The 12,945-nt window shown below is 46.8% G+C and overlaps 1 protein-coding gene across 11 annotated transcripts in view; it reads left to right on the forward strand.

The window, feature by feature from the left end:
• The first annotated feature begins 2,362 nt into the window (after window positions 1-2,362).
• Window positions 2,363-12,945, forward strand: part of NCOA2 (nuclear receptor coactivator 2) — a 273,087-nt gene continuing 262,504 nt past the window's right edge. For 2 of the 11 annotated variants that reach the window (XM_059672918.1, XM_059672927.1), the window contains exon 1: window positions 2,928-3,065. The gene's annotated coding sequence lies outside the window, so the exon portion shown is untranslated. Of the gene's footprint in view, window positions 2,703-2,927; window positions 3,066-3,671; window positions 4,177-12,945 lie in introns of those variants that run through there. The other 9 variants (XM_059672932.1, XM_059672933.1, XM_059672931.1 and 6 more) reach the window with 9 other exon arrangements.

The raw sequence follows: 12,945 nt of genomic DNA on the forward strand, positions 1-12,945 counted from the left end.
TTCCTTTGCATCAAGTCAATGAATTTACTGCCTTTTCAACCTTTTAATTTCACATGATCCCAGTGATAATTCACTAATAATTATGGCTAGTGTTCATACAGAATTATTCTGAGGTCTCACAGAAATCTAAGTTCTTTCAAAATACTGAAAACTTTTTTTTTTATAAACATGTTTTATGAGCAACACATTGGAGGGTGAGGTGGGGAAAGGGATTGGATCAGACACTATTGTTTATATTTTACAGATTCAGTGAAACAACAAACATTATGTGAGACCTTGTTAGGGGCTCTAGCAAGTACAAAGAACAAGACATGGTCTGGGCCCTGAGTAGTTTGCAATCTAGTGAAAGGGAAAGACAAGTATATAAACAACCGCAGTACAAGACAATATTGTTGTAACAATGGCATGAAGTGTGGACGGAGCCCAGAGACTACTAGAGAGCAGAAATTAAATGATTCCTCAAGGTTCGAGGCAACCGAGTAGCAGCTGGACATGGAACTCATTATGTTATGCTGTCAGATGTTTTTGTTTGTTTTATTTTTGCAGAAACAGTCCTGTATCTTAAACATGCAGTAAGTTTTATTGAGTAAAATGGAAATGCAACCAGGAGTCACTTCTTTGCACAGATATCATGGGTGGTTTCTGAAAGTGTGAAATCTACTGTTTCAAAGGCATGATGGACTCTGGACTTGTGCCAAAAAAGGGAGGGATAGAAAGCACGGAGAATCTGTATCCCAGCTCAGATGGGGGTTGAGGACAGCAAACAGGAGTCCAGCAACATGAGGGAATTCAGGTAACTACTACCTCATTGTAGGAACACAGTGGACTAGTATTAATGGAAGAAGATGTCCATGAAAAACGCCATTTCCCATGTCTTCTCCCAGTTTCTTGGAGAGCTCTGCTTAACACAGTTCTCTTACGCCAGGTAATTAAAATGATCTTTAAAGACTATACTTTCAGGGATCATTTCTACAGTTTGTTAAAATGATCTTTAAAAATTTACTCAAAACAGGGTCAATGCAAACATTTCAAGCACTATATGGCTAAGTGTACAAAATAAAACTGTAAGTAGCCCTTTACACACACACACACACACACAAACTCCCAGTGCGAACAACTTGTGGCTCACTAAACATTTTCTATCCATCCTCAAACACACTCACACACACATACACACATAATTTTTTCTTTCCCCAAATAAAATTGGTGGTATTCCCACAAATTTGAGGTTGCAGACACCATTAAAAGCGTGGGCTTTTGAACCAACCTAGAACTGGGGTAAATCCTCTCCAGCTTCCCTGCTGTATGACTGTAGGCAAATGACTTCTTTAAGCCTCATGTAAAAAAAAAGAAATATTTTTTTGGGGGGGGCGGGGGGGCTGAAGGATAAAAATGATAAATATTTGGTAAGGCTTGAAGATCAAAATCTAGCGCATCTAAATCACTTAGCACAGAGTAAGTGTTCAATAAACATTACTGTCTATACAAGCGACCTTTCTTACCTTAAGACTAAAAGTAAGGAAACTTGTTAAATAAATGTTGCTCATTCCCTCCCGCCCCCGCCGAATTATTCTAAGTTCAGAAGAACTGGCTTCCCCAAAGCATAAAACGGACCCTAGTAACCCTTCAACCAATGAGAGTCCTCGGGTGACGGTGGTACCCTCTGCGCCCCCGAACAGCGCTTTCTGATGTCGAGAAAGTGGACCACCCCATAAAAAAACAAACTTTTGTGACTCTCATCGTGACCAGAATGCTCACCGAGGGAAGGCTGCACACTGCGTGCACTTTGCCTTCGTCGTGCAGGTGCTGGGTGGCACCCCGGGGGGCTCGCCTCCGGCGGGCGCACCCCGCCACCCGCTAGAGATGGGGCTGCAGCTGGAGACGCCCGTCCTCGCCGCCGCCCAGGGCGCCTCGTTGGACCAGGGGCGCCTCCCGGGCGCAGCAGCCGACGCGGGGCGCGCGAGGTGCGCCCGGGGGGTGCGGGCTGCTGGCCGAGGGGCCCGGCCGGGGCGCGGGCGGGAGGCTCCCCCGGCGGACCTGGCCGTGGGCTCTCCGCGCCCCGGGTCGGGGGGCAGCTCCCTCCTCGCGTGCAGCCCCATCAGCTCGCTTTCTTTTTGGCGCTGCCCTTTGCCCTCCCATGGAGTCATCTGTTTACTCTCCCTTCACTTCCAGGCACCCCTCGGCCACCCTCTGTCCACCGCCGTCACCCATTTTGTCCCCTCGCCCCCCTCACTCTCCACCTCCCCCCGGGTCGCCTTCTCGGAGGACTCTGCCCACGAAGATGCTGCAGACCCCGCGGCCAGGGTCTGCTCCCCGGCCCGCCCTCGGGGCGCCCCGGCCCCCTCCCCGGGGGCGCGGGAGGCAAGTTTCCGCCCCGTCCCTTCCCCGGTGACAAGACGCGGCGGCGGCCACGGCCGGGGAGGCGGAGGGAGGGGCGGCCCGGCCCCCGAGCCCCCTCCCCTTCTCCCGAGCTCGCGCGGTCTGTGTCTCTCGCCGCAAGTGCGGAGACTCGCCGGAGGAGGAGGAGGAGAAGGAGGAGAGGCGGAGGAGGAGGGAGTTGGGGGAGGATCTCCATTGAAATAAACAACCAGGCAGCAGTTATTAACACGGGAACATGGCGGCCGCAGCCTCCGCCACGGCTTCGGCGGCGAAGGTCAGCGCCGACGGCAGCCGGCACCTGACGGCGTGACCGACCCGAGCGGGTAACCGCGCCTTCCCCGGGGGCCGCGAGGGCGGGCGCGGGGCGGGCGGCGGGCGGGGGGCGCCGCCTCCCCACCCCGGGCCGCGGCTGCGCTTCCAGCGCGGAGCCGGGCAGCGCCGCGCGCCGGGGCGAGGGCTGTTGTGTGCGCGGGGACCGCTGCCCGGGGGCGCGGGGCGCCGAGTTGCATCCCGCAGGCGCCGCGGGGCCGGGGAGTTGGGGCCGGGGGGTGGGGCGGGCGGGAAGCGGCGGGGAGACGCGGAGTCCCCAGGAGAGAAAGGAGGCGCTCCAGCGCCGCGCGAGGGCTCGGGAGTCGGTCCCGGAGCGCGCGGCGGGCGGAGGCTGCAGCCCGCGGCGCCGGCAGGAGGTGAGTGCCGAGGGCGGCGGGGAGGGAGGCCGGGGGCGCGGGCGCAGCCCCCGCCGGAGGAGCCGGGCGCGGGGTCGCGGGGCTCGCGGCTCTTGCCCCCTCGCGGGGAGCGAGCAGGGACGGGAAGGTGGGCTCGGAGGAGATGCCTTCTTTCATGGCAACGCGGGGCGCCTGCAGCCGCGGGTGGGCGCCGGCGAGGGGCGGCCGGGCTGGGGAAGTGCCGGGGGTGTGTGTGAAGGTGAAGCGCGGCGCCGGGGGCGGCCGGCGGGGTGCGATGCTGGGCAGAGGGGAGCCGCGGCCCGGCGGGCGGGCGGGCCGGGCCCGTGTCAGCGCCGGGGGCGGGGGGCGAGGGGCGCCGCGGGCGGACGGGAAGGAGCTGGCAGGCGGGGCGCCGGGGCCGCGCAGGCCGGGCCGCGGTGGGGGCGGGGAGCCGGGGGCCGGGCCGCGGCGGCGCCGAGCCGGGCTCGCCCCTGACTTAACTTTCTGGGTGCGGGCTGGTGTGCCGGAGGCGCGCTGGGGCCGGGGCCGGGGGCGGGAGGCTGTCCGGGAGGTTCCGGGTTGGCTCGCCAGCGCCCCCTTTTCCCTTCCTCCTCTCCCCGCCCCTGAAGGCACAGGCCCTCAGGGCCCCAGGGGGGAGCGGGAGGGGGCCTCCGGCCGGCGGTCCCAGCCCGAGGACCCTGCTCTCTCGGGCCCCGGGGGCTGCCGAGGGAGGGGGCCAGGGTGGCCTCTCCGGGCGGGCGCCCCCTGCCCCCGGCCCCTCCGGGGAGTCCCGGCAGCGTCCCCGCCGAGATCGGGGGTGGGTCGGTCCCTGGTTAGCTGGTCCCTCCCTCTTCCCCCTCCCCCTAGTGGTTTCCGGGGCCTGCGGGACCGAGGGGTGGGAATCGGGGACCCGAGCCCCTCGCCCCGGCCGGGAGCCGGGCTGGGCCTAGCGCCCCCGGGTCTGTCACCGGCAGGGGAAACTTTCCCCAACCGCACCGAGCTCCGACACCCTCCTCCGCCGCCGCGTCCTCGAATCCCACTCCCACTCCACCTCCTCCAATGCCTTCCCCTCCCACCGACCCGAATCTCGCTGCGTGTGACGGATGGGGCAGGGAGCCAATCGAAGGTGTGGGTAAGCCAATCGCGAGGGCCGGAGGAAGGGAGGGGGCGGGGCTTGCGCCGGACCAGTTGGAGCGGAGTTGCACGCGGGCGGGGGAGTCATGGAGACGCCGAGAGCTATCCACTCTCGTCCATCCCTAGTCGCCGGCCCCGCGAGCTGGAGGGTAGTGTCACTCGCAGGGGCTGTGACCCGGGGAGACACGCAGAGGGGCCCGAGATACTTTATTTCTCTGGCACCACGAGAGACGTTGTCTTTAGACACGACGAAGCCTTAAAGCCGCTCACGATGTGGCAGGAACTCCGAGGCCCGTTTCTAAAATGGCATATATTGTCGTGATCGTGCTCTGGACACGAGCTCCCGGTGCACGGGCCGAGGGTCGCAGGAGTTGTCTGTGTACCTCGACCTCAGTGTCACTCAGCTGCTCCGGCCTGGGGACTGTGAGATTTGGAAGGGCACTTTGAAAATGAGTAGAGCCTTCTGTCGATTGATGATTGGGAGAGTAAAGTATCATTGTTTGTAATGGCTTCACTGGTTCCTTTTTAATTAGACCGCCAATTCCCAAAGTGCACTTGAAAGTTCGGCATCTGGGGAGGACATTAAAAAAAAAAAAGTTGTGGTTTTTCTGGTATGCATCCCCCCCCCCTTTCTTGGGTAAACAAAATGAAATTAGGAACCAAAGCATCTCACTGAAACATAAAGCGTTGGTATTGAAGGAGCACAGCTAATCAAAGAATATTTATCTACAGAAAAGAAGTCGGAGTAAAATGTAGTTTGCCAACAACAAAAGATTCTTAAAAATAAACTATTTTAATTTTTCTTAAACACTGCTAAATTGCCCAGCATGTGGGTAGTTTTCTGGCTTATGCAAGGCGAGGAGACATTTTGGTGGGTTTAAGCTGTTGGTTGCCTTCAGTCCAGTGACTTGATCAACTCTTGACTTTTAAGAATAGGGAGGGCAGGTCTTTGGGTTCTCCGTCAGGATCACAGGTTGCTCCGAAGGAAAAGCTGTCTTTTAAAAAGACAGCAGCTGTTCCGCTGCTTTTTTGTGTGTGAGCTCCTGTTCTTTGTTGGTGAGGTTAGAGCACACTGACAGCAACAAGGCTGCTTTTCCAACTGGAATTTGCAGAATCTTGAGGAGTTGAAGGAATGAATAATATTAAATTGAGAATGAGTCCATTTTGTGAACAGTATCCAATGAATTTCACTGATCTGGTGAGGGTTTTATGTGTGTGTGTGTGTGGTGTGTGTGGTGTGTGTTTTATGGTATTTTATCTGCATGATATTTATCTATACCAGTTTCTCTAGCTTTTATTAATATTGGGTTACTAAGAAAGAATAGAGGGGGACTGTAGTTTTAGGGGACTACCACACCCTGCAAATGCGTTCTTTTGTAACATACCATTTTCAAATTTATAATGTGAGCTTCCAATCCAGTATAATTGTGAGTATTCATTGAGATAAAAATTAATGGCATTTTGCTGTAACCCTTGAGGTGTTATCTTAGTGATAGAATAGTAAAAATTGCCAAGATAAAATAAACAGCTGCCAGAAGTAGGAGGTATTATAAATTAAGCAACATTCAAAATTTGACAACATTCACCCCTCCCCCCATCATTAGTTAATTTAGTTACTGATGGCCACTCTGACATGGGCCCTTCTCTCTCTTTTGTATGCTGGAGACCGACACATTGTTTTACTTCATTTTCTGCAACAATCTTTGAAAATGTTCTCCTATTCTTGGTGGCAGAGAGTAGCACGTCCCTGAATGCCTGGCGGGGGGGAGAAGCCTCTCAGGCATATGGAGACATCTAGAAAAAGATGTGCGTCGTCAGCTGTGATTCCATTGTGTGCTCTCAGACTGGATCCGAGCCTCCCTCCTGGGAATTTCAGTCTTACCAGAGGAGTTCTTTGACTTTTAGATGTCAGGATACTGAAGCAGAGGGTCGAAAAAGAGCTCACCGATTATGAACTTAATATTTTTTAGATAGTTTGGCTCTGATTTTAACCCTTCATTGGTTCAGTATAATTTACATGACTTGTTCAGAGTTAGAGAAGCATTTTACTGGAAATGTACATTGTAAGGATTGGAGGGGGACTTGGGCTGTGGTGTAAGAGTGCATATTCATCTGTCGTTATGCCGTATTAAAACTTTCCAAGCCTTAGAATCAAGGACCTGTGAGGAGCAGTGCTTCCATTATACACCCTATATTTAGGACGTATAAGGATTCAGTACCTTAGCTGTTTCAAATCGCATCAGGTTGAAATATGACCCATAAGTTGACAACTTGGATTTCTTGAAAAAAAAATTGTGTTTAAAAATGATTCTTTTAATAACTAGTCCTTAGGGCAGTGATGGCGAACCTTTTGAGCTCTGCGTGTCAGCATTTTGAAAAACCCTAACTTAACTATGGTGCCATGTCACATATGGAAATTTTTTGATCTTTGCAACCATAGTAAAACAAAGGTTTATATTTCTGATATTTATTTTATATATTTAAATGCCATTTAACAAAGAAAAATCAACCAAAAAAATGAGTTCGAGTGTCACCTCTGACACGCGTGTCATAGGTTCGCCATCACTGCCTTAGGATGTTGTGTAGCCAAAAAAAAAAAAAAGGGTGTGTGTGTGTGTCTTTTTAAACAATTTTCCAAGAAGATTAGTTTTCTGAAATGCACAGTGTGTCCTTATTTGATATTTTCGCTATTATTATATCATGGTTGAAATTATATTTAAAAACATAATGTTTAGCTATTTTTGTGGCAATACTGCGATTTAAGAAATTACTAGCTTTTCAATAGTTTGTGTTTATAGTTTTTGGTGATTATGTTATTACATGCTCTATCAATTTTAAATTAAGAGAATAGGAGGGAGAAATAGCCACTATTTTTAAGGTATTGCTCTTTTATTGCGGTAAATCATAAAACAGCAGCAAATCAAGAGCTGTTCTTCTAGTGAAATAATCAGACTATATTTATATACCAATAATGAAAGCCATTTAAGAGAAAACAGAACGAAACCCAATTTTTTATATTCTTTCATTACTCAAGCAAATTTTACCTCTATGTCTTGTTTTCTACACAGAAAAGGTGTTCTTAGCGTTTGTGTTTGTTTTCTTTTTGTTTTAAAGGCTCATAGAAGGGTTTATGAATTGCAAAGTGTAGAAAGAATATTGTGTTCTATTACTCTTTAAAGTCTATTAAAAGTAATGTCTGGAAAAGCTACAAAATATAATTTTAGTGTCATAGACCCTCAAACCAGTCCGCATAAAGAAAACACACTTTATGGATTCTAGATACTGTTTTCTAAATAGAGGTGAGAATGTATGACTTCGGTGGATATTTTTTGAAACTGTTATAAAAACTGAGGCAAATTCGTTATGAAAGGAGTGGAATTCTTGAAAGTAAACTTGTGAAGAAACTGGTCTGCATGTAGGTCATAATACTCTTGACTTTTAAGGGTAAAGATTTTATGTGTTTTCCCTATAAAACGTTCATCTGACCACATTTCTGGCTTCCAGTGGCTGTGATGACATAATGAAATTGTGGAAACATTGATTCTAGGACAATTTTCAGTTGGTTCTGTAGTTAGAAATTTCTAGAGAAGAATTAAATAAGCAGGGGCCGATGGCAGTGTTTTACTTAGCTGCTTTTCGAGGCTTTGGGACATAGAACCTTGATATAAGTCATAGAGGAGAGCTGCTTATAGATAGAGGTTACTAGCAATAGTTCAAGGTTCTGGAAGAAAAGGGCAATCTTCCCTTTGGGTATCAATTGACAGGTACATGGAGAATTGAAGTTAGTAGGTTAATTCTGGCAGAATTTGTCACGTACAGGCAGCCAATCATGAACTGTTAAGAGTTTCTGATGGCCAAGTTAAATCTCACTTTGGGCTTTTTTGATCTGTTTCTTTGAATTCTTGCCTCATTTAAGCATTGTTTTAATTTGTTTAGTTATTTATTTGATGAGTATTTGATTCTTCCAGCATTGGGAGTTTACTTTGATATGTCAACTGACGGTGTTGGTGCCAATTCAACACCAATAGGAATCCCCAATTTGAGGTGTGGTGAAGGATACTTCACTCAGTGCGCACAGCTCAATTGGGAGGCAATCCTGGTCTGCTCCAGTCTGCTCTGGGAGCCAGAGCACTGACTTACATAGAGATTAAGTCCTTGCCCTTGGTCCCTGATTGGTCAGTCCTTATACAAATGAGGACTTCAAATCATTAAGTTTGATTGGTCTAAAAGCCACTGACCTGATTGGTCAGAGTGCAACTGCTCTGATTGTATAGTGAAAATGCTGATGGGATCCCGCTGACATGCACAGCTCTGATAGGTCAGGGAAAGCATCAGTTCTATTGGTTGAAATACAATTCCAGAAAATCTTTTATAGGGCTGGCTCATATGGCACCAACACAATGCAGGCAGGCAATTCAGTGCGGGTTTCTCCCTGAAACATTGCTTGAGTGAGAGGCACCTGTCTAGAAATGGCTGCTAGGCTCTGGTTTTTTGTTTTGTTTTTTTTTTAATTTGAGTCCAGTGCCGCCAGAATTTCTCCTTAGTAACTTTCTTCTTTCTCAGGGTCCAAAGTATAAACCATCCATTTCAAGTTCGGTGCTTAAATGAAGAACTTAGAGTGGGCGGTTTTTTTTTTTTTTTTTTTTTTTTTTCGGTTGGGGAGAAGGTAGAAAGGGACATGTTCACCTTAATTTTCAACTTGCTTTGATGCTAAAGATTGGTGTGTGTGTGTGTGTGTGTGTGTGTGTAATTTTAATTATATAATGTCAGAAAACTGCTTTGATCTGGGTTTGGGTTTCCCCCCTGAAAATAGGATTCTAATGGTTATGTCCTCTGAAATCATGTGTGGTCAGGATGGCAATCTGTAGTTGGTTGAAGGTCACATCAGGGACCTCCCATTTCTGTGGGTTATCTGTGCATTGTTCCTGCTTTAAGACTAACATATCTTAGGCCTTCCCATCTTAGGTTTGTAAAGAATGGAAAACTGCCTCTGCAGCTTTCACAAACTCTAAGTTTTAAACTGTTTGCTTTCTGAGTAGAGGGATGAAATCTCATTATATCCTATGCCATCCTGTCCCATCACACCCAGGACATGACTTATTCCTTTGTCTAGTGCCTCCATACTGGTCAGTCACGTAGTAGCCATCTAGGTTATTGGATTGACTGTGATATTGCAGGACTTGTGTTCAAGTGACCCTTATTGTACTTAATAATGGACGCAAATAGCAAAGAGTGGTGATGCTGGCAATTCTGATATGCCAAAGAGAAGCCACTAAGTGCTTCGTTTAAGTGAAAAGGGAAAGTTTTTTACTTAATAAAGAAAAAAAATTGTATGCCGAGGTTGCTAAGATCTATGGTAAGAACAACTCTCATATCCATGAAATTGACTAATTTATAAATTAAACTTTATCATAGGTTCCTGATGAACAACTTAAACCCCACTTTGGGCTTTTTAGGTCTTGTGTGTGAATACATAGGAAGAAAACAGTATCCATAGGGTTTGGTATTATCTTTGGTTTTAGGCATCCACTGGGGGATCTTGGGAGGTATCCACCTTGGGTAAGGGTGGACTACTGTATAGATCTTTTTAAAAAAATATATATTTTATTGATATTTTTTACAGAGAGGAAGGGAGAGAGATAGAGAGTCAGAAACATCGATGAGAGAGAAACATCGATCAGCCGCCTCCTGCACATCTCCTACTAGGGATGTGCCCGCAACCCAGGTACATGCCCTTGACCGGAATTGAACCTGGGACCTTACAGTCCGCAGGCCGACCCTCTATCCACTGAGCCAAACCGGTTTTGGCCTGTATAGATCTTTTGAGGTGTATTCCATTCTTTCATTCTTGCCACAACCTATAAAATAGAGGTCACCGCCATTTTCCAGAAGAAGATGAAGTTTAGAGGGTATAAAGTCATTGTGCCTTTGGGCAAAACTCTGGGCGGGGAGGAGGGGGGGGGTGGGGGGGGTTTACCTTGACCAGTGAGTAGGAAAGGAAATCATAAATATCAGAGGGAATGGTGAGTCTGAGCATGTCTTCTTTTAAAAAATTTGATAAGCAAATGTTTGCAGGCCTTTTTAAGGCTCTCAGTCCTGTTGTTGTTTGATCCATAAAAAGGATGAATAGATTTGCTTAGTTCCAACCCTGCAAATTTTGTCAGCAGGTATTTCTCAACCTGGACAGATGTTTCTTAAGACCTACAAATAGTCTCTAGATTTTTTTAGTCATCAGCCCAGAGTTGAACAATTCTTAAATTACAAGATTCTCCTTTTTTCTTTTAATTTTTACAAAATAAGAACCATAATGAATGAAGTAAAAACAGCTAACATTTTTTGAGTGCTGATGCAGGGTTAAGGTGCCCTGAGTGTATAGTCCTGTATATTTTTCACTGTAACACAGTGATATAACAATATCATTTCTCTCTTACAGTTCAGGAAGTGAAGGCATAGGGTTGTCAGATAATTTTCCAAAGGTCACCTAGCCAGACTACCGGAGAGGAATTTGAACCCAGGCAAGCGTTGCCCTGTAGCCCTGCCCCCTTAACTTATTTTCTTGTTAGCTGGCAGGCTGCACTTTTTTCCTAGGGTAAGTGTGTATGTGTCTTATCCAGTGCTTTGTTGAGATAACACAGTAATTCACCACTAGGAAAGGGAAAATGGGTAGGAATGTATTTTGAAAAATCCTATTCAGATTGTCTATTGTTTTGCGTAATAAAAAGATCAGAAAATCAGCTCAAGAACGCTTGATTGTGGGGAATAGGTAGAAAATAGATTAGTGGGCACTCTGGGGAGATACAGGTTTAGAAAGGATGAAACAACGATAGAGATAGTTGGCTTCTTATTTCTTTAAAATATATTTAATTTTAGTATATTTAACTATTAGGTGATGATTGTGTGATGCATGTTTTGCAGATATTTTGCAGTCCATGTAGCATGGATGACGCGGTGTTGAGATATTGTAGTCCCAAAAGGAGGCTGATAATATATTCAGTCATCTGACTTCTGCTCTGCTATTTGTGGAATTCTTCTGTCTGCTCAGTTGTTTGCAGGGAGTGAGGAGAGCTTTCAGGGAACTCTTCCACCTTGGCACGTGTGCGGATTGGCACGCACTGCTTTAGTGTTCCAGCTGCTGAGGCTGAAGGCCTGTTGTCACAGATGAAAGTGTAATGCATGCTATTTTCTATTATTCATTTAGTGTGTTACATGAAATGTGACCCCACATCTCCAAGGCTTAACTTGCAGAGTGTGCATGAGTTCTGGAAGTTCCTGTTGTTGCTGACTGATCTCTGCCCATTGCAGTACCCTTAAGTGAGGATGGTCTTCTTTAGCCATGACTGACTCCTGCTTATACAATCAGCTCCTGAGTCAAACGTGAAATGACTTCCTGTGTTGGGTGTTACAGTGGCGTTTGTAAGAATATTTAACATTAACTTACCATAAGATTTCTAATTCTGTTAATGTTTAATGATGAAAAGCTTTTAGTTATTGTCTATGTAAATTTAAAAATTGCATATCTTAGTGGAAACTATCTTTACTTGTGTCAAACTAAGTGGAAAATTTAGTTACATGGATAACAAATTTTTAAAAATACATTTTTAAAAAAATATATTTTATTGATTTTTTACAGAGAGGAAGGGAGAGAGATAGAGAGTCAGAAACATCGATGAGAGAGAAACATCTATCAGCTGCCTCCTGCACATCCCCCACTGGGGATGTGCCCGCAACCCAGGTACATGCCCTTGACCGGAATCGAACCTGGGACCTTTCAGTCCGCAGGCCGACGCTTTATCCACTGAGCCAAACCGGTTTTGGCTAAAAATACATTTTTAAATGTGCTTGTGTATATGCAGGGTGGGGCAAGAGTAGATTTGCAGTTGTTCATATGGAAAACAATACAATAGTTAGTAAATAATAATACAAGAATAAACTGTTTCGTGGACTCACACCTGTAAATCTACTTTTGCTCCACCCTGTATTTAAAAAATAGAATTATTCATAAATATGTTTAATAGGTAATCACCTCTGGAATTGTTGGAACATAGGTGGCAAATACTTTCACATGTATTTTTAGATACCTAAATAAGGAATATGCAATTCCTTACTAAAAATCTGAGTGTCAGGAGTGTATGAATTTCTACAAATTTAACATACTAGCTTTCTTGAAATTCCAGATGCTGGTTGTGAGACTTATGGAGACAGGCAGGAGGTCTATGTGGGTGTTGAGGCGACTGCCGTGTGCCTGCAGCCTGCTGTGGGTGCGTGTTGGGTGTGCTGGGCATTGAGACTAAGCCCAGTGTGGCCCAGTATCTGAAGTGAGGATAGAATGATAAAATACGGCAAAACTTCACAGTGCTTCAATTTGGGAATAAATCTTCATAGACTTTTCTCCCCTGCCTTTTCTAACCTTCATCTTCCGTGACTTTCTCAATTTTTTTCTTAAAATTGGAGATGAAAGATGGGTGATAGTGAAGGGAATCCACAAGATTATGGGGAAGTCTGTTACCATCATTTAAGTATTTCATGTGTGATCATGATCTCCGGTTTCCCCCTTTACCAAACAGATTTGCTCTGCTAACAGCTTTGAGTGAAGAAGCTTGCTATTTGTTAAAGAAACCATTAGGTTGAAAACAGATCACTTAGCACACACACAGTACAGTGATTGGCTGACTTGTTGGAAGTTAATCGGCTCATGTGTAGAGTCTTCTGATCTGCATCCTTAATTCTGGAACAGGTGGTCCGCTCCCTTCAGGCACCACTGAACCCC

This window comes from Myotis daubentonii, chromosome 17, assembly GCF_963259705.1.
Source record: "Myotis daubentonii chromosome 17, mMyoDau2.1, whole genome shotgun sequence".
Taxonomy (NCBI): Eukaryota; Metazoa; Chordata; class Mammalia; order Chiroptera; family Vespertilionidae; genus Myotis; species Myotis daubentonii.